The sequence below is a fragment of the Rhinoraja longicauda genome, chromosome 7 (genome assembly GCF_053455715.1).
Source record: "Rhinoraja longicauda isolate Sanriku21f chromosome 7, sRhiLon1.1, whole genome shotgun sequence".
In the NCBI taxonomy this organism is placed as follows: Eukaryota; Metazoa; Chordata; class Chondrichthyes; order Rajiformes; family Arhynchobatidae; genus Rhinoraja; species Rhinoraja longicauda.
The window spans coordinates 71,063,057-71,087,625 of record NC_135959.1 but is presented as its reverse complement, the minus strand read 5'-3'; positions in this window follow the sequence as shown (position 1 = coordinate 71,087,625).

The window sequence follows — 24,569 nt, the reverse complement described above, 5'->3', positions numbered from 1 at the left end:
TAGCGACTGTGAATTACAACACCGACCTACACTCTCAGAATTCCGCACTTGGAAGTGACAAAGGCACAAAAAGCTGGAGTAACTCAGCGGGACAGACAGCATCTCCAGAGAGAAGGAATGGGCGACGTTTCGGGTCGAAACCTTTTTCAGACTAGTCAGGGGAAAGGGAATCAAGAGATATAGATAGTGACGTAGAGAGATATAGAAGAAACGAATGAAAGATATGCAAAAAAGTAACGATGATAATCGGGATGATTGTTGGCTGTGTGCTCGGTGGGAGTAGGAACTTGGTGCGACTTGGGTGGGGGAGGGTTGGAGAGAGAAGGAATGCAGGGGTTACTTGAAGTTAGAGAAATCACGATTCATACCACTGGGTTGTAAGCTGCCCAAGCGAAATATGGGATGCAGTTCCTCTGTTATTCTGACATCTCATTCCTGTGAAACGATTCTGACTATCTACCCTGTCGATGCGTCTCACGTCGGTTTACATTTATATCCGATCTTCCCTCAACCATCGACGTTCCAGAGAAAACAGTCCAAGTTTGTCCACGCACACCTTGTAGCCAACACCTTCCAGCCTAGCTAGCATTCTGGCAGATTTCTGCATCCACTCCAAACCTTTCTGTAATGGGGCGACCAGAATTGAACACAATGCGACAAATTCTGCCTAACTAAATTTATAGAAAACTGTAGGAAAAATACACAGAATGGTGCAATAACCCAACGGACCAGGCAGCATCTCGGGAGAACATAGAGAGGTGATGTTTCGTGTTAGAAGCCTTCTTCAGGCTGATTGCATGAGTGGGGGCGAGGAAGCATGGCAGGTCATAGGAAGTGTAGAGGGGCAGAACAATGCTCAGCAGGCCATAGGTAACATAGAAACATAGAAACATAGAAACATAGAAAATAATTGCAGGAGTTGGCCATTCGGCCCTTCGAGCCTGCACCGCCATTCAATATGATCATGGCTGATCATCCAACTCAGTATCCTGTACCTGCCTTCTCTCCATACCCCCTGATCTCTTTAGCCACAAGGGTCACATCTAACTCCCTCTTAAATATAGCCAATGAACTGGCCTCAACTACCCTCTGTGGCAGAGCATTCCACAGATTCACCACACTGTGTGAAAAAAAACTTTCTCATCTCGGTCCCAAAAGATTTCCCCCTTATCCTTAAACTGTGACCCCTTGTTCTGGACTTCCCCAACATCGGGAACAATCTTCCTGCATCTAGCCTGTCCAACCCCTTAAGAATTTTGTAAGTTCTATAACATCCCTCCTCAATCTTCTAAATTCCAGCGAGCACAAGCCGAGTCTATCCAGTCTTTCTTCATATGAAAGTCCTGCCATCCCAGGAATCAATCTGATGAACCTTCTCTGTACTCCCTCTATGGCAAGAATGTCTTTCCTCAGATTAGGAAACCAAAACTGTACGCAATAAACGAGCCATGAAGTCCTACCGCAGCATCATAAGACCGGATTTGCAGTATGCTGTGCGGTTCTGGGTGCCCTCTCCTGCATCACAGAAAGGGCAAGGAAGCTGTGGAGATGGTGTAAAATAGATTCAGCAGAATACTGCCTCTTTTAGAGGGCAATATCTGGAAGGAGTTAGTTGAAGGAGTTAGTTGACTCACCTGGGCGAGTTAGTTGAAGGATAGAACCGATTTGGGATCCACAATTTCTGCCAACTATGTCACTAAAACAACATTAAGGTGGACAGTGTCAGATGGTATCAAGGTTATTGAGTAAGGGGCGCAAAATAGATGGCAAGAGCCTCGATGAAGTTCGTTGCGTCTTCTCTAGCCACATGTGAGAGAGATATCGGACGACTTGTGAGTGACTATTGTTGTTCAATTGTAAATGTGGGGAGAATCTAAGGAATTATACGTCCGTGAGCCTTATGTCAGTGGTCCCATGCTGGGAGCATGTGAAGGCTTTGGCCAGGGGCCGAGGGTGTATTGTATTAGAGGGTATTAGCTAAAAAGGGGTTCGTCGGTCTTGGATTCTGTTTTCTTTGGAATGCAGGCGGTTGAGGGAAGTCCTGATAGAGGCGTGTAAAGTTATGAGACATATAGACAGGGTAGACAGTCATACCTTTTTCCGACGATGGAAATATCAATTATGTGAGTGCATAGTTTTAACACGAGGGTTAAAGTTTAACGAAGATGTGCGGGGTAGGTTGTGTTTACATAGTGGATGGTGAGTGCCTGAAAAACACTGCCGCGAGTGTTGCCCGGGGGAGGTATGATAATAGCCGTGAGGAGCCGTTTGTACATGCACATGGAAATGCAGCGAATAGAGGCACGTGGATTGCGTGCAGGCAGATAGGAGTTTGTCTTGGCTTCATGTACGGTGCAGACATTGTGGACCGAAAAGCCTGCTCCTGTGCTGTTATAATAATGGGAAGTTCGGTCAGTACTGCGCTCCCTCAGCACTGCTCCACAAGGGTGGTGCTCCCTCACCACTGGCTAACTTGTTTAACTAGACCAAGTCGATCCGTTGAGTCCAAACCTCTCCTGTATTGGTGCAGCACCCCCTCCTCCACTTCACCACTCCCCCTCACCCCTTCCCCCATCCCTCCCCCTCCCTCCCCTCCCCCTCCCCCCATCCCCCCCGACCACCCCCCCCCACATCCCCACATCCCCTCCCCCAAAGAAGGGTCTCGAATATACGTCACCCATTCCTTCTCTCCAGAGATGCTGCCTGACCCGCTGAGTTACTCCAGAATTTTTTGATACCTTCGGTTCAATAAACAGTGGTTTGATCAAGTGAAATAAAACCACTGCCCTTCGCACAGAGCAGCGCTCCCTGAGAACGACCCCCCACTCCCCCCCTCCCCCTCCCCTCCCCCCCCCCCCCCCACTTTGGCGGGCTGGGAGAGTCTGTGTATATGGAGTGTGTGAGGTTGCAGTCCAATGCCTACAGGGGCTGTTCCTTGCCTTCCGGCTCTAACTTCACACCCACCACCCTCATCTTTAGACAATCCCTGTTCGTAGGGGAGCGGGTGGGGCCGAAGATGTTCTGGTTGGGTTGCTCCTGGGCCTGGCCTAGTTGGCCATCCACGAGTCACGGCGCCAGGCGGAAGAGGGCTCTGTCCGAGCCGGCTGCCTGCCCTCTTTTCCGGGGTTATGTCTGCGCCCGGGTGGGACTAGGGGGACCATCCTCTGTCCACGGGCGTTCTGTGGGACTACCGGGTCCTTTGGGCACCGCGGGGGTGGAATGTTTCCTCAAGAAGGATGGGGAAATAGTGATTTAATAGTGGTACGCTCTCTGACATAGTGGTGCGCTCTCTGAACTCTCCCGTGCCAACACTGCGGCGCTCTCTCTCACCACTCAGAGTGGCACGCCCTTACCACTGCCCCTCCCACATTTCAATGCTTCCTCCAAACTCTCCGTCCCACAAAAATGTGTCCCTTCTTTATAAGATTCACAGAGTTGAACAGCACAGAAATAAGCTCTTCGCCAATCTCCATGGTATTCGAAACTACATGCGTTTGGCCAATATCTTTCTAAACATTTCTTATCTACATACCTATCCAAATCTTTAATACCTTGTAAATGCACCGCCTTCACAGCATTCCTTTTGAGTTCGTTCCATGCACCACCAACCTTTATGTGAAACCTCCGGTCCCCTGTAAATCATTTCTTTCTCAACTTAATCTTGTGCCCTCTCGTTTTAATCTTTCCTTTACTGGGGGAGAGACTCTCGACCAGAAACGTCACCAATTCCTTCTCTCCAGAGATGCTGCCTGACCTGCTGAGTTACTCCAGCATTTTGTGAAATAAATACCTTCGATTTGTACCAGCATCTGCAGTTAGTTTCTTACATTCACATTATTTACACTTCCCATGATTTTATAAACCTCTGTAAGGTCATCCCTCAGTCTCCTTCGATCCCACGAATATTTGGCCCAGCCTATCCAGCCTCGTTCTTGTACCTCTAGTCCACCAGTGCAAGTATCATGCATGTCAATACTTTCTGTGCCCCCTTTGGTTTAAGCACATCATACCTGACGTAGTTTGAGCAGAAGTGCACAGAACACTTCGCCTGCCATCTAAAAAACCTTTTGTAAAACTGCAAGATGACATCCCAGTCCTGTACTCAATGCCTTAACCAATGCAGGCAAGCATGGCATAGGCCTTCTTCACTAATCCATTTACCCGTGTCACCACCTTCCAGAGATATGTACACGGAAGGAAGCAGAGGGTCATGGTGGAAGGTTGCTTCTCGGACTGGAGGCCTGTGACTAGTGGTGTGCCTCAGGGTTCGGTGTTGGGCCCGTTGCTGTTTGTCATCTATATCAATGATTTGGGTGAGAACGTACGTGGGCATGATTAGCAAGTTTGAAGATGACACGAAAGTGGGTGGTCTTGCAGACAGTGAAGATGGTTGTCAAAAATTGCAGGTGGATTTTGATCACTTGTGTAATTAGGCTGAGGAATGGCTGATGGAATTTAATACAGACAAAATGTGAGTTTTGTAGAGCTGAGGGATCTAAGAGTGCAGGTATATAGTTCGTTGAAAGTAGTCCCTCGGTAGATGGGGTAGGCAAAATGTTTTTGGCACATCGGCCTTTATCAGTCAGAGTCTTGAGTAAAGAGTTGGAAGGTCTCGTTGCAGTTGTATAAGACGGTGGTGAGGCCATGTTCAGAGTATTGTGTTCAGTTCGGGGCACCATGTTGTCGGAAAGATGTTGTCAAGCTCGAATGGGAGCAGAGAAGATTTACAAGCATGTTGCCATGACACAAGGGCTTGAGCTTCAGGGAGAGGTTGAGTAGGATGGGACTTTATTCCTGTGAGCGCAGGAAGATGAGGAGTGATCTTATTGACGTGTATAAAATCACGACACGAACAGACCAGCTAGATGCACAGAGTCTCTTGCGCAGAGTAGGGAAATCAAGAAACCAGAGATAATAGGTTTAAGACGATGGGGGAAACATTCAATCTGAAACCGAGGGTACCTTTTACACATAGAATGTGGAGAGTGTATGGGATGAGCCGCCGGAGAAGGCATTTGGAACAGGTGGTATCGCATTGTTTAAGAAGCTTTTAAGAAGCATTAAGAAGCATAGGTCAGATTTAGAGGGAATTGGGCCAAACCCAGGCAGGTAGGACGAGTGTAGGTAGGACAGGTTGGTCGGTGTGCGCATGTTGAGCCGAAGGTCCTGTTTCCACACTGTAAGAATCTATGACTCTGTGACTCTATCTTGCATCTACATCGTCATATTAAACAACAATCCCTCGGACCTTGTTATTCACAGTGCATGCGCTGGCCCAGTTTAACTTCTCAAAAATGCACCACTTCACGCTTGTCCCAGTTAAATTGCAATTGCAAACCCTTGCTCCCTTTCTCAAAGGATCTGCATCCTTTTGAAACCTTAGCTAATCATTTTGACTTTACACTGAAACAAACCTTCTGGTGCTATCTGCAAAACTATTAATAATGTCATCTATATTCTCTTTCAAATCATTCACATACATGTCACATTGAAGAAATCAACACGTATTCCTGTGACAAATCGTTGGTTATAAGTCTCCAAAATTAAAAGGCAACCCTCCACTATCACCTTCTGCCTCCTCCCAACAAGCCAGTTTTTTATTCATATTGTCATTTCACGTTAGATCCTATGCGATCTAAATTTCTGGACGCGAATGCCACGCGGGAACTTGGCCGCTGTAGGGCGGCGCAGTGGCGCAGCGGGGAGAGCTGCCACCTGGTGGCGCCACCGACTCCGCTTCGATTCTGACCTCGAGTATTGTCTGAGAGTTTGTACTCTCTTCCTGTGACCGCGCCGGTTTCCTCCGGGGTCTCCGGTTTCCGTCAGAGGGTCGGATTCCCCCTTCCACTTCCCAAACACTGGTGGCTTTGTAAGTTGTTTGTCCTCTGCAAGTTGCGGGTTGTGTAGCGAGTGGATGCAAGAGCGGCATGGACCGCACTACTGTGAACAGCTGGTATGGACTTTGTGGGCCAGAGAGCCTGTTACCATGGTGCACCTCTCAACTAAACTAAGCTAGCGTATAAACCCAACGCGATGATGTGTAGTCTACCACCTAGCCTTCGTCAGACCGCGAAAACCCCCAATAGCCTCGCCCAGTCTGGCTCTTGTGTGTGTGTGTGTGTGTGTGTCCACGCGTGTATATATTTTTGTATGTAAGTGTAAGTGTGTGTGTGTGTGTGTGTGTGTGTGTGTGTGTGTGTGTGTGTGGTTGTGTGTGGTTGTGTGTGTGTGTGTGTGTGTGTGTGTGTGCCGTGTGTGCTGGTGGGGGTGGGTATGTGCTTGTCCAGAGCGGTTTTCAGCCGGAGCATGGAGATATTGAATGTTGTCACTGTTTTGTTAAAGTTTTATATAACCCCTAAATCGAAAACTCTTCTCGTTCTGGTGGAACAATATCACGATCTTGAAATCCAACTGTCTAGCGCTGTACGAAGGCGACACAGCTACAATGCCCTGCATAATGTTCGGGACATAGACCCATCATTTATGTATATTTGCCACTGTACTCCGCAATGTGAGATTTGGAATCGAAAAAAAATAATATGTGGTTAAAGTGCACATTGTCAGATTTTGATTAAAGCCATTTTTATATATTTTGGATTCACCATGTAGAAATTCCATCAGTATTTATACATAGTCCCCCATTTCAGGGCACCATAATGTTTGGGACATACGGCTTCACAGGCATGTGTATTTGCTGAGGTGTGTATAATTGTCTCCTTCATGCAGGTATAAGAGAGCTCTCAGCACCTAGTCTTTCCTCCAGTCTTTCCATCACCATTGGAAACTTTTATTGCTGTTTATCAACATGAGGACCAAAGTTATGCCAATGAAAGTCAAAGAAGCCATTACGAGACTGAGAAACAAGAATAAAACTGTTAGAGACACCAGCCAAACCTCAAGCTTACGAAAATCAACTGTTTGGAACATCATTCAGAAGAAAGAGAGCACTGGTGAGCTTACTAATTGCAAAGGGACTAGCAGGCCAAGGAAGACCTCCACAGCTGGTGACAGAAGAATTTTATCTACAATAAAGAATAAAACCCAAACACTTGTCTGACAGATCAGAAAAACTCTTCAGGTGTGGATTTGTAAATGACCACTGTCCCCAGGAGATTTCATGAACAGAAATACAGAGGCTACACTGCAAGATGCAAACCACTGTTTAGCCGCAAAAATAGGATGACTGGGTTACAGTTTGCCAAGAAGTACTTAGAAGAGCAACCATAATTCTGGAAAAAAGTCTTGTGGACAATTGAGACGAAGATTAACTTATGTCAGAGTGATGGCAAGAGCAAAGTATGGAGGAGAGAAGGAACTGCCCAAGATCCAAAGCATACCACCTCTTCTGACATGATGGTGAGGGTGTTCTGACCTGTGCAGGTATGGCTGCTGAAGGTACTGGCTCACTTATCTTCATTGATGATACAACTGCTGATGGTAGTAGTATAATGAATTCTGAAGTGTATAGACACATCCTATCTGCTCAAGTTCAAACAAATGCCACAAAGCTCATTGGCCGGCGGTTCATTCCACAGCAAGACAATGATCCCAAACATACTGCTAAAGCAACAACAGAGTTTTTCAAAGCTAAAAATGGTCAATTCTTGATTGGCCAAGTCAATCACCTGATCTGAACCCAATTGAGCATGCCTTTGATATGGTGAAGAAAAAGATGAAGGGGGCGAACCCCAGAAACAACCATAAACTAAAGATGGCAGCAATACAGGCCTGGCAGAGCATCGCCAGAGAAGACACCCAGCAACTGGTGATGTCCATGAATCACAACCTTCAAGCAGTCATTGGATGCAAAGGATATGCAACGAAATATTAAACATGACTACTTTCATATACATGACATTGATGTGTCCCAAACACTATGGTGCCCTGAAGTGGGGGGACTATATATAAACACTGCTGTAATTTCTACATGGTGAAAACGTGTGAAAATATATAAAAATGACCTTTATTAAAATCTGACAATGTCCACTTTAACTACATGTGATTTTTTTCTCTTACAAATCTCAAATTGTGGAGTACAGAGGTAAATAAATAAATGATGGGTCTTTGTCCCAAACATTATGGAGGGCACTGTAACTCAATAAAACGAAGCAATGACGTTGCGGGATATTTCACCGCGCGTTTTATCTGCTCTCTGAACTTGGACTGGGTCGCCGCGTAAATAAATGTATTGGTGCAGCAACTGACGTTACCTAAAAATCGTCCGACTTGTGCAAAGGTGTATTCAGCCTCACTCGGCTCATATATTGTTCCAACGATCTGATAATAAATAAAATTCAAAACATACGTCAACCACAGGAAGATGAAGCTGCCGGAGAGAGTCAGTAGTAAAACCACAGACCTCCTCCTGTTCTCCATCTCAGGGTCACTGCCGTTCTCCCCCTTGCTCTGACCCCTCAGCCCCCTGCGGACCCGACTGGCCACTAAAATGTGCCGGACTGTCAGAGCGTTGAGCAGCAGGATTACAGAGAAGGGGAGGAATGGAGTTAAAATCGTATCGATCCAATCATACACTACCCAACCGGTTTCACTGAAATAACTTGGTTTTGGATTACAGAACCAAGGTACGTTGTCGACAATCTTCTTCGGGCCGTAGGTAAAGTAGATGGGGATGTTTTTCAGGCAGAGCAGAACGCCGGTTGTTGTGAGAACCGTAGCCGCAGTTTTCCCGGTGCAATATTTTGTTTTCAACTTCTGGCAACAAATGGCGACAAACCGATCAAAGGTGAAAGTGACGGTGAACCAGACAGAAAGGTCTATAGCTACATATGCGAGCATACGGTTAATACTGCATATCGGAGTCGTGTGCAGGTATCCCATGGGGAAATAATGATATTTAATCTGAGAGAAAATCACTTCAAAAATAATAACCATTAAATCCGACGCAGCCATGGCCACCAGGTAGCGAGTGGTGCAGGTGGAGAGGCCACATTTGCCCAGGGATAGGATCACAATCGCCACTACGTTCACTGGAGAAAGAGAAGAGAACAGAGAATACAATTACTGACTGCATTTTTTGCAGGCGAGTAGTATAATCAAACGCGAGTCTCACCCTGGCCACTTCCCCATCAGGCAAAATGTTACAGAAGTGTTACAGTGACGACAGCAACAAATGAGTTTTTCAAAGCTAAAAATGGTCAATTCGGGTCGAGATCCTTCTTCAGACTGAGTTAGGTTTAAGATAGTTGTGAATAGGGACAGAGAGGGTCTACGTGTTCGAAAGCTCAACTGGGGTGAGGCCAACTTTGATGGGTAACAGGGTCTCGCTCAAGTTAACTGGAGCAGGTGATTTGAGGTGAAAGGAAGTGGGATGTTTTTTAAAGTGTACTGAAGGTAGCTCATGATGTGTTTGTCCCCGTTACACTTCTGTAACCTTCCTTCAGAAAAGGAAAACGAGAGACATAGACGGCGATACAGAAAGGTATAGAACACGTGAATGAAAGACATGCAAAAAAAGTAACGATGACAAAGGAAACAGGCCATTGTTAACTTTGTCCAACGTAAAAACGTGTTACAGACAATGAGATTAAACAAGTCGACTTTGAAGCTGGTGTGACTTGATTGAGGGAGCGATGGAGATAGAATGGATGGAAGGGTGACTTGAAGTTAGATAAATCAATATTCATACGAAATATGAGATGCTGTTCAATCTACGTTTGGCCTCACTCTGATGTCCGGCTGTGCTCAGGCGCTGCGATCCGAAAAATATTCCGAAATGTAGTGATTTAGTGAAATGTAGTGGTGGGAATTGGAGCCGAGGTCGGAGATGAGCCATGGTCTCAGTGAAGTGCTGACTCAATGGAGTTGGTTCCTGCTCCTTATTGTTGGCAAACAGAGGAGGTGGGGGTGGGGGCGGCGAGGAAGGAGCGAGGAGCCTGTCCACGTCTCTCCACGCATCTTGAGATTGCAATGGCGCCAACGGTCTCTGGTGAAACTATTTCAGACATTGTGTGATCCCAGAGCTCTATGAACACAGCATTGGAAGAGCGGTAAAGGGAGCTACAGAACGAAGACGAGTGCCGGGTGCATTCCGGCAGAAGAATGCGTTTGTTATAGGCCTGGTAGGAAGGAACTGCAGATACTGGTTTACACATCAAATAGAAACATAGAAACATAGAAAATAGGTGCAGGAGGAGGCCATTCGGCCCTTCGAGGCAGCACCGCCATTTGTTGTGATCATGGCTGATCATCCAACATCAGTAACCCATGCCTACCAAGTCTAGCAGTTAAACCCTCAAGACGAAAACGCCGGTTTGATGTTAAAAAAAACATATTCCTTTCAAAAACACACGTTCACATCAACCTTCACGGTATTCTCGACGTCTGGTTTATTTTTACTATTACAACAGTCTTAAGAATGTCCCCTTGGTTCTTAATCGCTCTGCACTTACATATTGTCCATGGTGCTCCTCTATGAGCAAGGGCGTTACATCAGACACCTCCAAATTGCAAACATTCCATAATCTAGAAAACTGGAAGGATAAACCCATAGAGCTCTTCGTGTAGGACAGAACTGGAGTTGCTGATATACATTGCAGATAGGTACAAAATGTTGGGTTTAATCAGCGGGACAGACAGCATCTCTGGATAGAATGAATGGGTGACGATTTGGGTCGAGACCTTTCTTCAGACTGTCTGAGCTAACTACATCCATGATTTCGTTCCACGGCACACTGGGATGCTCATCTGCAGGTCCCGGGGATTTATTTGCTCACTACTATTTGTGATATGTGTAATTCTCCTTTAAGTTTCATGCAATTCCTTTTTCCCTATTAGTTCTAGAATGAAATCCGTGCATGTTCGCATGGACCACAGCACAAATATTGGGTGTTCTGCAGTTTCTTTGTTTCCATCATACATTCACTCGCGGCTGGACACAAGGTATTACTCGTACTTACCAGTTACTCCTGTTACCGCAATGATCATGTACAATATTTTCTCAACACGGAAGTAAATGTGCACCATTTTCAGCGTGGAATAACGTGTTCTGTTACATTGCAAGCATTCTCTCCGGATAAAATTAGGAGATCTTCCTTCACCAAACTTTTATACCCTATTGACACCTCCACTGGGACAAGGAGATTTCAACACAGCTAATAATAGAGATTTATATTGTTCGTTGCTTTGTACATTCTTTAGCGAGTGTTCTTCACGTTGCTTCATTCAGCAACGCTATTCCAATTGCGGGGACCTGTCTCAGGCCATGTGGTTCCTTGTCTGAAGAAGGATATTATGTGACTTGCGTCCACGGAATCAGAATCAATAGACCATTTTAATCTGAAGTATTCCATTCAAATGATAAAAAGTATTGAACTCAGCTAGCGACTGTGAATTACAACACCGACCTACATTCTCAGAATTCCGCACTTGGAAGTGACACAGACACAAAAAGGTGGAGTAACTCAGCGGGACAAGCAGCATCTCTAGAGAGAAGGAATGGACGACGTTTCGGGTCGAAACCTTTTTCAGACTAGTCAGGGGAAAGGGAATCAAGAGATATAGATAGTGACGTAGAGAGATATAGAAGAAATTAAATGAAAGATATGCAAAAAACTAACGATGATAAAGGAAACAGGCCATTGTTAGCTGTGTGCTCGTTGGGAGTAGGAACTTGGTGCGACTTTGGTGGGGGTGGGATGGAGAGAGAGGGAATGCATGGGGTTACTTGAAGTTAGAGAAATCACGACATACCACTGGGTTGTCAGCTGCCCAAGCGAAATATGGGATGCTGTCCCTCTGTTATTCTGACATCTCATTCCTGTGAAACGATTCTGACTATCTACCCTGTCGATGCGTCTCACGTCTGTTTACATTTATATCCGGTCTTCCCTAAACCATCGACGTTCCAGATAAAACAGTCCAAGTTTGTTCACCCACACCTTGTAGCCAACACCTTCCAGTCCAGCTAGCATTCTGGCAGATTTCTGCACCCACTCCAAATCCTTTCTGTAAAAGGGCGACCAGAATTGTACACAATGCGACAAATTCTGCCGAACTAAATTCATAGAAAACTGTAGGAAAGATACTCAGAATGGTGCAATAACTCAACGGAGCAGGCAGCATCTCGGGAGAACAGAGTGAGGTGAAATTTCGTGATGGAAGTCTTCTTCAGACTGATTGCATGGGTGGGGGGCGAGGAAGCATGGCAGGTCATAGGAAGTGTAGAGGGGCAGAATAATGCGCAGCAGGCCATAGGTAACATAGAAACATAGAAACATAGAAACATAGAAAATAGGTGCAGGAGTAGGCCATTCGGCCCTTCGAGCCTGTACCGCCATTCAGTATGATCATGGCTGATCATCCAACTCAGTATCCTGTACCTGCCTTCTCTCCATACCCCCTGATCCCTTTAGCCACAAGGGTCACATCTAACTCCCTCTTAAATATAGCCAATGAACTGGCCTCAACTACCCTCTGTGGCAGAGCATTCCACAGATTCACCCCTTATCCTTAAACTGTGATCCCTTGTCCTGGACTTTCCCAACATCGGGAACAATCTTCCTGCATCTAGCCTGTCCAACCCCTTAAGAATTTTGTAAGTTCTATAACATCCCTCCTCAATCTTCTAAATTCCAGCGAGTACAAGCCGAGTCTATCCAGTCTTTCTTCATATGAAAGTCCTGCCATCCCTGGAATCAATCTGGTGAACCTTCTCTGTACTCCTTCTATGGCAAGAATGTCTTTCCTCAGATTAGGAAACCAAAACTGTACGCAATAAACGAGCCACGAAGTCCTATCGCAGCATCATAAGACCGGATTTGCAGCATGCTGTGCGGTTCTGGGTGCCCTCTCCTGCATCACAGAAAGGGCAAGGAAGCTTTGGAGATGGTGTAAAATAGATTCAACAGAATACTGCCTGTTTTAGAGGGCAATATCTGGAAGGACAAAATGGGCCACTTGAGTGTCGGAGGTTGGGTGGAGATCTGATAGAAGCGGACTACATCGTGAGAGGCGTAGGCGAGGCAGGCAATCAGAATATTGTTCCCCCAAGGTGGAAATGGTTGGAGACTTGAGAGCACAGCTGTAGGCTCAGACAGGGGTAAATGTAAACGCCATGTATGGGACAAGGTATTTACAAAGGGGATGGTCGGTGCTTAGAACCGAGGGGGTGGGAGAGCGAATAATGGAGTAGACACGATAGCGGTGCTAAAGAGGCATTTTGATATGCACATGGATATGGAGGGAATTGTGGTATGGGATGGAGTGCAGGAAAATGAGATTAGTTCAACTTGGCAGCATGTTCGATACCGTCATTGTGGGTCGAGAGGCCTGTTCCAGTTTGACTTTCTGTTTGACTTTCTTTATGTGGATCTCGCACCTGGGCGAGTTAGTTGGAGGGGAGAACCGATTTGGGATCCACAATTTCTGCCAACTATGTCACTAAAACAACATTAAGGTGGACAGTGTCAGATTGTATCAAGGTTATTGGGTATGGGGCGCAAAATAGATGGCAAGAGCCTCGATGAAGGTCGTTGCGTCTTCTCTAGCCACATGTGAGAGAGATATCGGACGACTTGTGAGTGACTATTGTTGTTCAATTGTAAACGTGGGGGGAATCTAAGGAATTATACGTCCGTGAGCCTTCCGGCAGTGGTCCCATGCTGGGAGCATGTGAAGGCTTTGGTCAGGGGCCGAGGGTATAATGTATTAGAGGGTATTAGCTAAAAAGGGGTTCGTCGGTCTTGGATTCTGTTTTCTTTGGAATGCAGTCGGTTGAGGGAAGTCCTGATAGAGGCGTGTAAAACTAAAAGAGATATAGACAGGGTAGACAGTCATACCTTTTTCCGACGATGGAAATATCAATTATGTGAGTGCATATTTTTAGCACGAGGGGTAAAGTTTAACGAAGATGTGCGGGATAGGTTGTGTTTACACAGTGGATGGTGAGTGCCTGAAAAACACTGCGGCGAGTGTCGCTCGAGGAAGGTATGATAATAGGCGTGAGGAGCCGTTTGTACATGCACATGGAAATGCAGCGAATAGAGGGACATGGATTGCGTGCAGGCAGATAGGAGTTTGTCTTGGCTTCATGTACGGTGTAGACATTGTGGGCCGAAAAGCCTGCTCCTGTGCTGTTATAATAAAGGGAAGTTCGGTCAGTACTGCGTTCCCTCAGCACTGCTCCGCAAGGGTGGCGCTCCCTCACCACTGGCTAACTTGTTTAACTAGACCAAGTCGACCCGTTGGGTCCAAGCCTCTCCTGCATTGGTGCACCAACCCTCCTCCACTTCACCCCTCATCCTCACCCCTTCCCCTCCCCCTCCCCCTCCCACCCCCCCCCTCACCCCTTCCCCCATCCCTCCCCTTCCCTCCCCCACATCCCCTCCCCCAAATCTGAAGAAGGGTCTCGATCCGAAACGTCACCCATTCCTTCTCTCCATAGATGCTGCCTGACCCGCTGAGTTACTCCAGCATTTTGTGATACCTTCGGTTCAATAAAGAAGTGGATTGATCGTGAAAAAACCCCCACTGCCCTTCGCACAGAGCAGCGCTCCCTGACAACGACCCCCCCCCCCCCCCCCCCCCACGGTGCAGGGCTCCCCGCCTGCCACTTTGGCGGGCTGGGAGAGTCTGTGTACATGGAGTGTGTAAGGTTGCAGCCCCTGTCCAATGCCTACAGAGGCTGCTCCTTGCCTTCTGGCTGAACCACACCCGCCATCCTCATCTTTGGACACCCTGTGCGTAGGGGAGAGGGTAGGGCCGAAGAGGTCCTGGTTGGGTTGCTCCTGGGCCTGGCCAAGCTGGCCATCCGCGAGTCACGGCGCCAGGCGGAAGAGGGCTCTGTCCGAGCCGGCTGCCTGCCCTCTTTTCCGGGGTTACGTCTGCGCCCGGGTGGGATTAGGGGGACTATCCGCTGTCCACGGGCGCTCTGGTGGATTTCCGGGTCCGTTGGGCACCGCGAGGGTGGAATGTTTCCTCAACAAGGATGTGGAAATGGTGATTTAATAGTGGTGCGCTCTCTGAAATAGTGGTGCGCTCTCTGAAGTCTCCCGTGCCAACACTGCGCCGCTCTCTTTCACCAATGCCCGCACGGTATTCGAAACTGCATGCGTTTGGCCAATATCTTTCTAAACATTTCTCATCTACATACCTATCCAAATCTTTAATACCTCGTAAATGCACCGCCTTCACAGCATTCTTTTTGAGTTCGTTCCATGCACCACCAACCTTTGTGTGAAACCTCGGGTCCCCTGTAAATCATTTCTTTCTCAACTTAATCCTGTGCCCTCTCGTTTTAATCTTTCCTTTGCTGGGGGAAAGACTCTCGACCCGAAACTCTCCTGAGATGCTGCCTGACCCGCTGAGTTACTCCAGCATTTTGTGAAATAAATACCTTCGATTTGTACCAGCATCTGCAGTTATTTCCTTATAACCACATTATTTACACTTCCCATAATTTTATAAACCTCTGTAAGGTCATCCCTCAGTCTCCTTCGATCCCATGAATATTTGGCCCAGCTTATCCAGCCTCATTCTTGTACCTTTCGTCCACCAGTGCAAGTATCATGCATGTCAAAGCTTTCTGCGCCCCCTGTGGTTTAAGCACACCATTCCTGAAGTAGATTGAGCAGAAGTGCACAGAAGACTTCGCCTGCCATCTAAACAACGTTTTATAAAACTGCAAGATGACATTCCAGTCCTGTACTCAATGCCTTGACCAATGCAGGCAAGCATGGCATACGCCTTCTTCACTAATCCATTTACCCGTGTCACCACCTTCCAGAGATATGTACACGGAAAGAACCAGTGGGTCATGGTGGAAGGTTGCTTCTCGGACTGGAGGCCTGTGACTAGTGGTGTGCCTCAGGGTTCGGTGTTGGGCCCATTGCTGTTTGTCATCTATATCAATGATTTGGGTGAGAACGTACGTGGGCATGATTAGCAAGTTTGAAGATGACACAAAAGTGGGTGGTCTTGCAGATAGTGAAGATGGTTGTCAAAAATTGCAGGTGGATTTTTGATCACTTGTGTAATTAGGCTGAGGAATGGCTGATGGAATTTAATACAGACAAAATGCGAGGTGTTGCATTTTGGGAAGACTAATATGGGCATCACCTACATAATGAATGGTAATGCTTTTACAGAGGTTTTACAGATGTTGCCAGGACAAAAGGGGGGGGGCGGGTGGGGGGGGGGGGGGGGTTGCTTGTCCAGAACGGTTTTCAGACGGAGCATGGAGACATTGAATGTTGTTAATGCTTATATAAACCCTAAATCGAAAACTTCTCGTTGTGGTGGAACAATATCGCGATCTTGAAATCCAACTGTCCAGCGCTGTGCGAAGGAAACACAGCTACAATGCCCTGCATAATGTTTGGGACATAGACCCATCATTTATATATATTTTCCACTGTACTCCGCAATGTGAGGTTTGGAATAGAAAAAAAATAATATGTGGTTAAAGTGCACATTGTCAGATTTTGATTAAAGCCATTTTTATATATTTTGGTTTCACCATGTAGAAATTCCATCAGTATGTATACATAGTCCCCCATTTCAGGGCACCATAATGTTTAGGGCACACGTATTCACAGGCGTGTGTATTTGCTGAGGTGTGTTTAATTGCCTCCTTCATGCAGGTATAAGAGAGCTCTCAGCACCTAGTCTTTCCTCCAGTCTTTCCATCACCTTTGGAAACTTTTATTGCTGTTTATCAACATGAGGACCAAAGTTATGCCAATGAAAGTCAAATAAGCCATTACGAGACTGAGAAACAAGAATAAAATTGTTAGAGACACCAGCCAAACCTTAGGCTTACCAAAATCAACTGTGTGGAACATCATTCAGAAGAAAGAGAGCACTGGTGAGCTCACTAATCGCAAACGGACTGGCAGGCCAAGGAACACCTCCACAGCTGGTGACAGAAGAATTTTATCTACAATAAAGAATAAAACCCAAACACCTGTCTGACAGATCAGAAAAAACTCTTCAGGTGTGGATTTGTAAATGACCACTGTCCCCAGAAGATTTCATGAACAGAAATACAGAGGCTACACTGCAAGATGCAAACCACTGGTTAGCCGCAAAAATAGGATGGCCAGGTTACAGTTTGCCAAGAAGTACTTAGAAGAGCAAACACAGTTCTGGAAAAAAAGGTCTTGTGGACAGATGAGACGAAGATTAACATATCAGAGTGATGGCAAGAGCAAAGTATGGAGGAGAGAAGGAACTGCCCAAGATCCAAAGCATACCACCCCATCTGTAAGACATGATGGTGGGGTGTTTTGGCCCGGGCATGAATGGCTGCTGAAGGTACTGGCTCACTTATCTTCATTGATGATACAACTGCTGATGGTAGTAGCATAATTAATTCTGAAGTGTATGGACACATCCCATCTGCTCAAGTTCAAACAAATGCCACAAAACTCACTGGCCGGCGGTTCATTCTACAGCAAGACAATGATCCCAAACATACTGCTAAAGCAACAAAGGAGTTTTTCAAAGCTGAAAATGGTCAATTCTTGAGTGGCCAAATCAATCACCTGATTTGAAACCAATTGAGCATGCCTTTTATATGCTGAAGAGAAAACTGAAGGGGACTAACCCCAGAAACAAGCATAAGCTAAAGATGGCTGCAATACAGGCCTGGCAGAGCATCACCAGAGAAGACACCCAGCAACTGGTGATGTCCATGAATCAAAGACTTCAAGCAGTCATTGGATGCACAGGATATGCAACAAAATACTAAACATGACTACTTTCATATAAATGACATTGCTGTGTCCCAAACACTACGGTGCCCTGAAGTGGGGGGACTTTGTATAAACACTGCTGTAATTTCTACATCGTGAAACCATGTGAAAATGTATAAAAATGGCCTTTATTAAAATCTAACAATGTCCACTTTAACCACATGTGATTTGTTTCTCTTACAAATCTCAAATTGTGTAGTGCAGAGGCAAATAAATAAATGATGGGCCTTTGTCCCTAACATTATGGAGGGGACGGTAACTCAATAAAACGAAGCAATGACTTTGCGGGATATTTCACTGCGCGTTTTATCTGCTCTCTGAACTTGGACTGGGTCGCCGCGTAGATAAATGTATTGGTGCAGCAGCTGACATTACATAAAAATCGTCCGACTTGTGCAAAGGTGTATTCAGCCTCACTCGGCTCATATATTGTTCCAACGATCTGATAATAAATAAAATTCAAAACATACGTCAACCACAGGAAGATGAAGCTGCCGGAGAGAGTCAGTAGTAAAACCACAGACCTCCTCCTGTTCTCCATCTCAGGGTCACTGCCGTTCTCCCCCTTGCTTTGACCCCTCAGCCCCCTGCGGACCCGACTGGCCACTAAAATATGCCGGACTGTCAGAGCGTTGAGCAGCAGGATTACAGAGAAGGGGAGGAATGGGGTTAAAATCGTATCGATCCAATCATATACTACCCAACCGGTTTCACTGAAATAACTTGGTTTTGGATAACAGAACCAAGGTAAGTTGTCGACAATCTTCTTCGGGCCGTAGGTAAAATAGATGGGGATGTTTTTCAGGCAGAGCAGAACGCCGGTTGTTGTGAGAACCGTAGCCGCAGTTTTCCCGGTGCAATATTTTGTTTTCAGCTTCTGGCAACAAATGGCGACAAACCGATCAAAGGTGAAAGTGACGGTGAACCAGACAGAAAGGTCTATAGCTACATATGTGAGCATACGGTTAATACTGCATATCGGAGTCGTGTGCAGGTATCCCATGGGTAAATAATGATATTTAATCTGATAGAAAATAACTTCAAAAATAATAACCATTAGATCCGACGTGGCCATGGCCACCAGGTAGCGAGTGGTGCAGGTGGAGAGGCCACATTTGCCCAGGGATAGGATCACAATCGCCACTACGTTCACTGGAGAAAGAGAAGAGAACAGAGAATACAATTACTGACTGCATTTTTTGCAGGCGAGCAGTATAATCAAACGCGAGTCGCACCCTGGCCACTTCCCCATCAGGCAAAATGTTACAGAAGTGTTACAGTGACGACAGCAACAAATGAGTTTTTCAAAGCTAAAAATGGTCAATTCGGGTCGAGATCCTTCTTCAGACTGAGTTAGGTTTAAGATAGTTGTGAATAGGGACCGAGAGGGTCTACGTGTTCAAAGGCTCAACTGGGGTGAGGCCAACTTTGAGGGTAAGAGGGTCTCGCTCCAGTTGACTGGAGCAGGTGATTTGAGGTGAAAGGAAGTAGGATGTTTTTTAAAGTGTACTGAAGGTAGCTCAGGATGTGTTTGTCCCCGTTACACTTCTGTAACATTCCTTCAGAAAAGGAAAACGAGAGACATAGACGGCGATACAGAGGGATATAGAACCCATGAATGAAAGATATGCAAAAAAGTAACGACGATAAAGGAAACAGGCCATTGGTAGCTTTGTGCAAAGAGAATATGTGTTACAGACAATGAGATTAAACAAGTCGACTTTGAAGCTGGTGTGACTTGAGTGAGGGAGCGATGGAGATAGAATGGATGCAAGGGTGACTTGAAGTTAGAGAAATCAATATTCATACGAAATATGAGATGCTGTTCAATCTACGTTTGGCCTCACTGTGCTCAGGCGCTGCGATCCGAAAAATATTCCGAAATGTAGTGATTTAGTGAAATGTAGTGGTGGGAATTGGAGCCGAGGTCGTAGATGAGCCATGGTCTCAGCGAAGAGCTGACTCAATTGAGTTGGTTACCGCTCCTTATTGTTGGCAAACAGAGGAGGTGGGGGGTGGGGGTGGCGAGGAAGGAGCGAGGAGCCTGTCCACGTCTCTCCACGCATCTTGAGATTGCAATGGCGCCAACGGTCTCTGGTGAAACTATTTCAGACACTGTGTGATCCCAGAGCTCTATGAACACAACATTGGAAGAGCGGTAAAGGGAGCCACAGAACGAGGACGAGTGCGGGGTGGATTCCGGCAGAAGAATGCGTTTGTTACTGGCCTGGTAGGAAGGAACTGCAGCTACTGGTTTACACATCAAATATAAACATAGAAACATAGAAAATAGGTGCAGGAGGAGGCCATTCGGCCCTTCGAGCCAGCACCGCCAATTGTTGTGATCATGGCTGTTCATCCAACATCAGTAACCCGTGCCTACCAAGTCTAGCAGTTAAACCTTCAAGACGAAAGCGCCGGTTTGATGTTATAAAAAACATCTTCCTTTCAAAAACCTACGTTGACATCATCCTTACCTATATTCTGGACGCCTGGTTTATTTTTACTATTACAACAGTCATAAGCATGTCCCTTTGGCTCTTATAAGAATATAACTGCAGATGCTGGTACAAATCGAAGGTATTTATTCACAACATGCTGTAGTAACTCAGCAGGTCAGGCAGCATCTCGGGAGAGAAGGAATGGGTGCCGTTTCGGGTCGAGACCCTTCTTCAGACCCTTTGGCTCTTAATCGCTCTGCACTTACATATTGTCCATTGTGCTCCTCTATGAACAAGGTAGTTACATCAGACACCTCCAAATTGCAACCATTCCATAATCTAGAAAACTGGAAGGATAAACCCATAGAGCTCTTCGTGTAGGACAGAACTGGAGTTGCTGATATACATTGCAGATAGGAACAAAATGCTGGAGTAAATCAGCGGGACAGGCAGCATCTCTGGATAGAAGGAACGGGTGTCGTTTCGGGTCGAGACCCTTCTTCAGACTGTCTGAGCTGACTACATCCAGGACTTCGTTCCACGGCACACTGGGATGCTCATCTGCAGGTCATTTATTTGCTCAATACTATTTGTGATATGTGTAATTCTCCTTTACGTTTCATGCAATTCATTTTTCCCGTTTAGTTGTCGGACGAAATCGGTCCATGTTCGCATGGACCACAACATAAATATTGGGTGTTCTGCAGTTTCTTTGTTTCCATTATACATTCACTTGCGGGGCGACGCAAGGTATTACTCGTACTTACCGGTTACTCCTGTTACCGCAATGATCATGTACAATATCTTCTCAACACGGAAGTAAATGTGCACCATTTTCAGCGTGGAATGACGTGTTCTGTTATATTGCAAGCAATCTCTCCGGATAAAATTAGGAGATCATCCTTAACCAAACTTTTATACCCTATTGACACCTCCACTGGGACAAGGAGATTTCAACACAGCTAATAATAGAGATTTATATTGTTTAAAAAAATGATTACAACAGACGAGCTGTGACGAAATATATCCAGTTCTGACATCAAATCGACAAAGCCGTAAGACGGGAAAGCCGGATGAAAGGGGTACCAGATGCGAACATCGTTCAGGCAAAACAGGGATATTGTTTCGTTCCGTTGTACATTCTTTAGCTTCTGTTCTTCACGTTGCTTCATTCAGCAAGTAATTCCAATTGCGGGGACCCGCCTCAGTCCATGTGGTTCCTTGTCTGAAGAAGGATATTATGTGACTTGCGTCCACGGAATCAGAATCAATGGGCCATTTTAATCTGATATATTCCATTCAAATTATAAAAAGTATTGAACTCAGCTAGCGACTGTGAATTACAACACCGACGTACACTCTCAGAATTCCGCACTTGGATATGACACAGACACAAAAAGGAATGGGCGACGTTTCGGATCGAAACCTTTTTCAGACTAGTCAGGAGAAAGGGAATCTAGAGATATAGATAGTGACGTAGAGAGATATAAAAGAAATGAATGAAAGATATGCAAAAAAGTAACGATGATAATCGGGATGATTGTTGGCTGTGTGCTCGGTGAGAACGGGAACCTGGTGCGACTTGGGTGGGGGTGGGATGGAGAGAGAGGGAATGCAGGGGTTACTAGCGAAACCACATCTCATACCACTGGGTTGTCAGCTGCCCAAGCGAAATATGGGATGCTGTTCCTCTGTAATTCTGACATCTCATTCATGTGAAACGATTCTGACCATCTACCCTGTCGATGCGTCTCACGTCTGTTTACATTTATATCCGGTCTTCCCTAAACCATCGACGTTCCAGAGAAAACAGTCCGAGTTTGTCCACCTACACCTTATAGCCAACACCTTCCAGTCCAGCTAGCATTCTGGCAGATTTCTGCACCCTCTCCAAATCCTTTCTGTAATGGGGCGACCAGAATTGAATTCAATATGACAAATTCTGCTGAACTAAATTCATAGAAACCTGTAGTAAAGATATTCAGAATGGTGCAAAAATCCAACGGACCAGGCAGCATCACAAAGCTCAGCAGGCCATAGGTGAACACGGGCAAAAAGGGCTTTCGATAGGCAGATGTTTGGACAAAGGCCGACCTCCCTGGGAATAAAGCTCTATTCCCCCCTCCACCTCCCTGCAAACAAAACGGAACGCCTTGTGAAAGTGGTAACGCCAGTAGCTCCAATTGTAAACAATGGTCGGGCATTGAGTAAACCAGCCATGAAGTCCTATCATAAGACCGGATTTGCAGTATGCTGTGCGGTTCTGGATGCCCTATCCCGCATCGCAGAAAGGGCAAGGAAGCTTTGGAGATGGTGTAAAATAGATTCAACAGAATACTGCCTGTTTTAGAGGGCAATAGCTGTAAGGACAAAATGGGCACACTTGAGTGTTGGAGGTTGAGTGGAGATCTGACAGAAGCGGACAACATCGTGAAAGGCGTAGGCGAGGCAGACAATCAGAATATTGTTCCCCAATGTGGTAATGGTTGAAGACTAGAGGGCACAGCTTTAGGCTCAGACCGGGGTAAATGTATGGGACAAGGTATTTACAAAGGGGTGGTCGGTGCATAGAACCGAGGGGGTGGGAGAGTGAATAATGGAGTAGATACGATAGCGGTGCTTAAGAGGCATTTCGATATGCACTTGGATATGGAGGGAATTGTGGTATAGGATGGAGTGCAGGAAAATGAGATTAGTTTAAGTTGGACTTGTGAGTAACTATTGTTGTTCAATTGTATATGTAGGTAGAAGCTAAGGAATTATATGTCCGTGAGCCCCACGGCAGTAGCCCCATGCTGGGATCATGTGAAAGCTTTGACCTGGGGCAGAGGATGTATTCCAGAATGTCAAGTCAAGTCAAGTCAAGTCAATTTTATTTGTATAGCACATTTAAAAACAACCCACGTTGACCAAAGTGCTGTACATCTGATTAGGTACTAAGGGGAAAAAATGAAACATACAGTAGCACGCAAACAGTTCACAGCGCCTCCTCAATGAGCCTCAAACGCTAGGGAGTAGATATAGGTTTTGAGCCTGGACTTAAAGGAGTCGATGGAGGGGGCAGTTCTGATGGGGAGAGGGATGCTGTTCCACAGTCTAGGAGCTGCAACCGCAAAAGTGCCGTCACCCCTGAGCTTAAGCCTAGACCGCGGGATAGTGAGTAGCCCCAAGTCGGCCGACCTGAGGGACCTGGAGTTAGAGAGGGGGGTTAGAAGATTTTTGATGTAGGGGGGGGGGGGGGGAATGTCCATTTAGGGCTTTATACGTGAATAGGAGGAGCTTGAAGTTGATTCTGTACCGTACAGGGAGCCAGTGGAGAGAGGCCAGAATCGGGGTGATGTGGTCCCTTTTACGGGTACCTGTCAGGAGTCTCGCTGCGGTGTTTTGGACAGGCGGGACAGGGAAGATTGGCTGATCCCAGCGTATAGGGAGTTGCAGTAGTCTAGGCGGGAGGAAATGAAAGCGTGAATTATTTTTTCTGTGTCGTCGAATTGGAGGAAAGGTTTGATTTTAGCTATGGTTCGAAGTTGGAAGAAGCTGGCTTTTACCACAGCGTTGACTTGCTTATCAAATTTTAATGCAGAGTCAAATATCATGCCGAGGTTTTTGACATGCGGTTTGACTAGGCAGGATAGACTTCCAAGACTGCCTGTTATCGATTTGATGGAGTCGGGGGGGGGGGGGGGGGGGGGGGCGAATAGGATGACCTCAGACTTGCTCTCATTTAATTGGAGGAAGTTCTGTGCCATCCAACATTTTATGTCCTCAAGGCAGTGTAAGAGGCTGTTTAAATTTGACTGGTTGTTGGGTTTCAGGGGGAGGTAAAGCTGAGTGTCATCGGCATAGCAGTGGAAAGAAATGCCGTGCCTTTGAATGATTTGGCCAAGGGGGAGCATGTATAGAGAGAAGAGAATGGGGCCTAGGATGGAGCCTTGTGGAACTCCGCAGGAGAGGCTAGCTGGAGCAGAGGAATAACTGCCTATGTTGATGGCGAAACTCCTATCTTTGAGGTACGAAGCGAACCAGCTCAGGGCAGTGCCATCAATGCCAACCGCGTACAGGAGACGGTCAATAAGGATGGTGTGGTCCACTGTATCGAACGCTGTGCTGAGGTCGAGAAGGAGCAGGATTGCACAGTCGCCGGTGTCGATGGCGAGAAGCAGGTCGTTGTGTACCTTCAACAAGGCAGACTCTGTGCTGTGGTGGGCTCTGAAACCTGACTGGAAACTTTCCAGGATGGTGTATTGGTGCAGGTAGGGCACTAATTGGTTTAGAATTGCCTTTTCAAGGACTTTTGACAGGAATGGCAGTTTGGAAATGGGTCTGTAGTTGCTAGGCAAGGTGGGGTCTAGGTTAGGTTTTTTCAGTAGGGGCTGGACCACCGCGTGCTTGAAACTGGTTGGAACAGTGCCAGTGG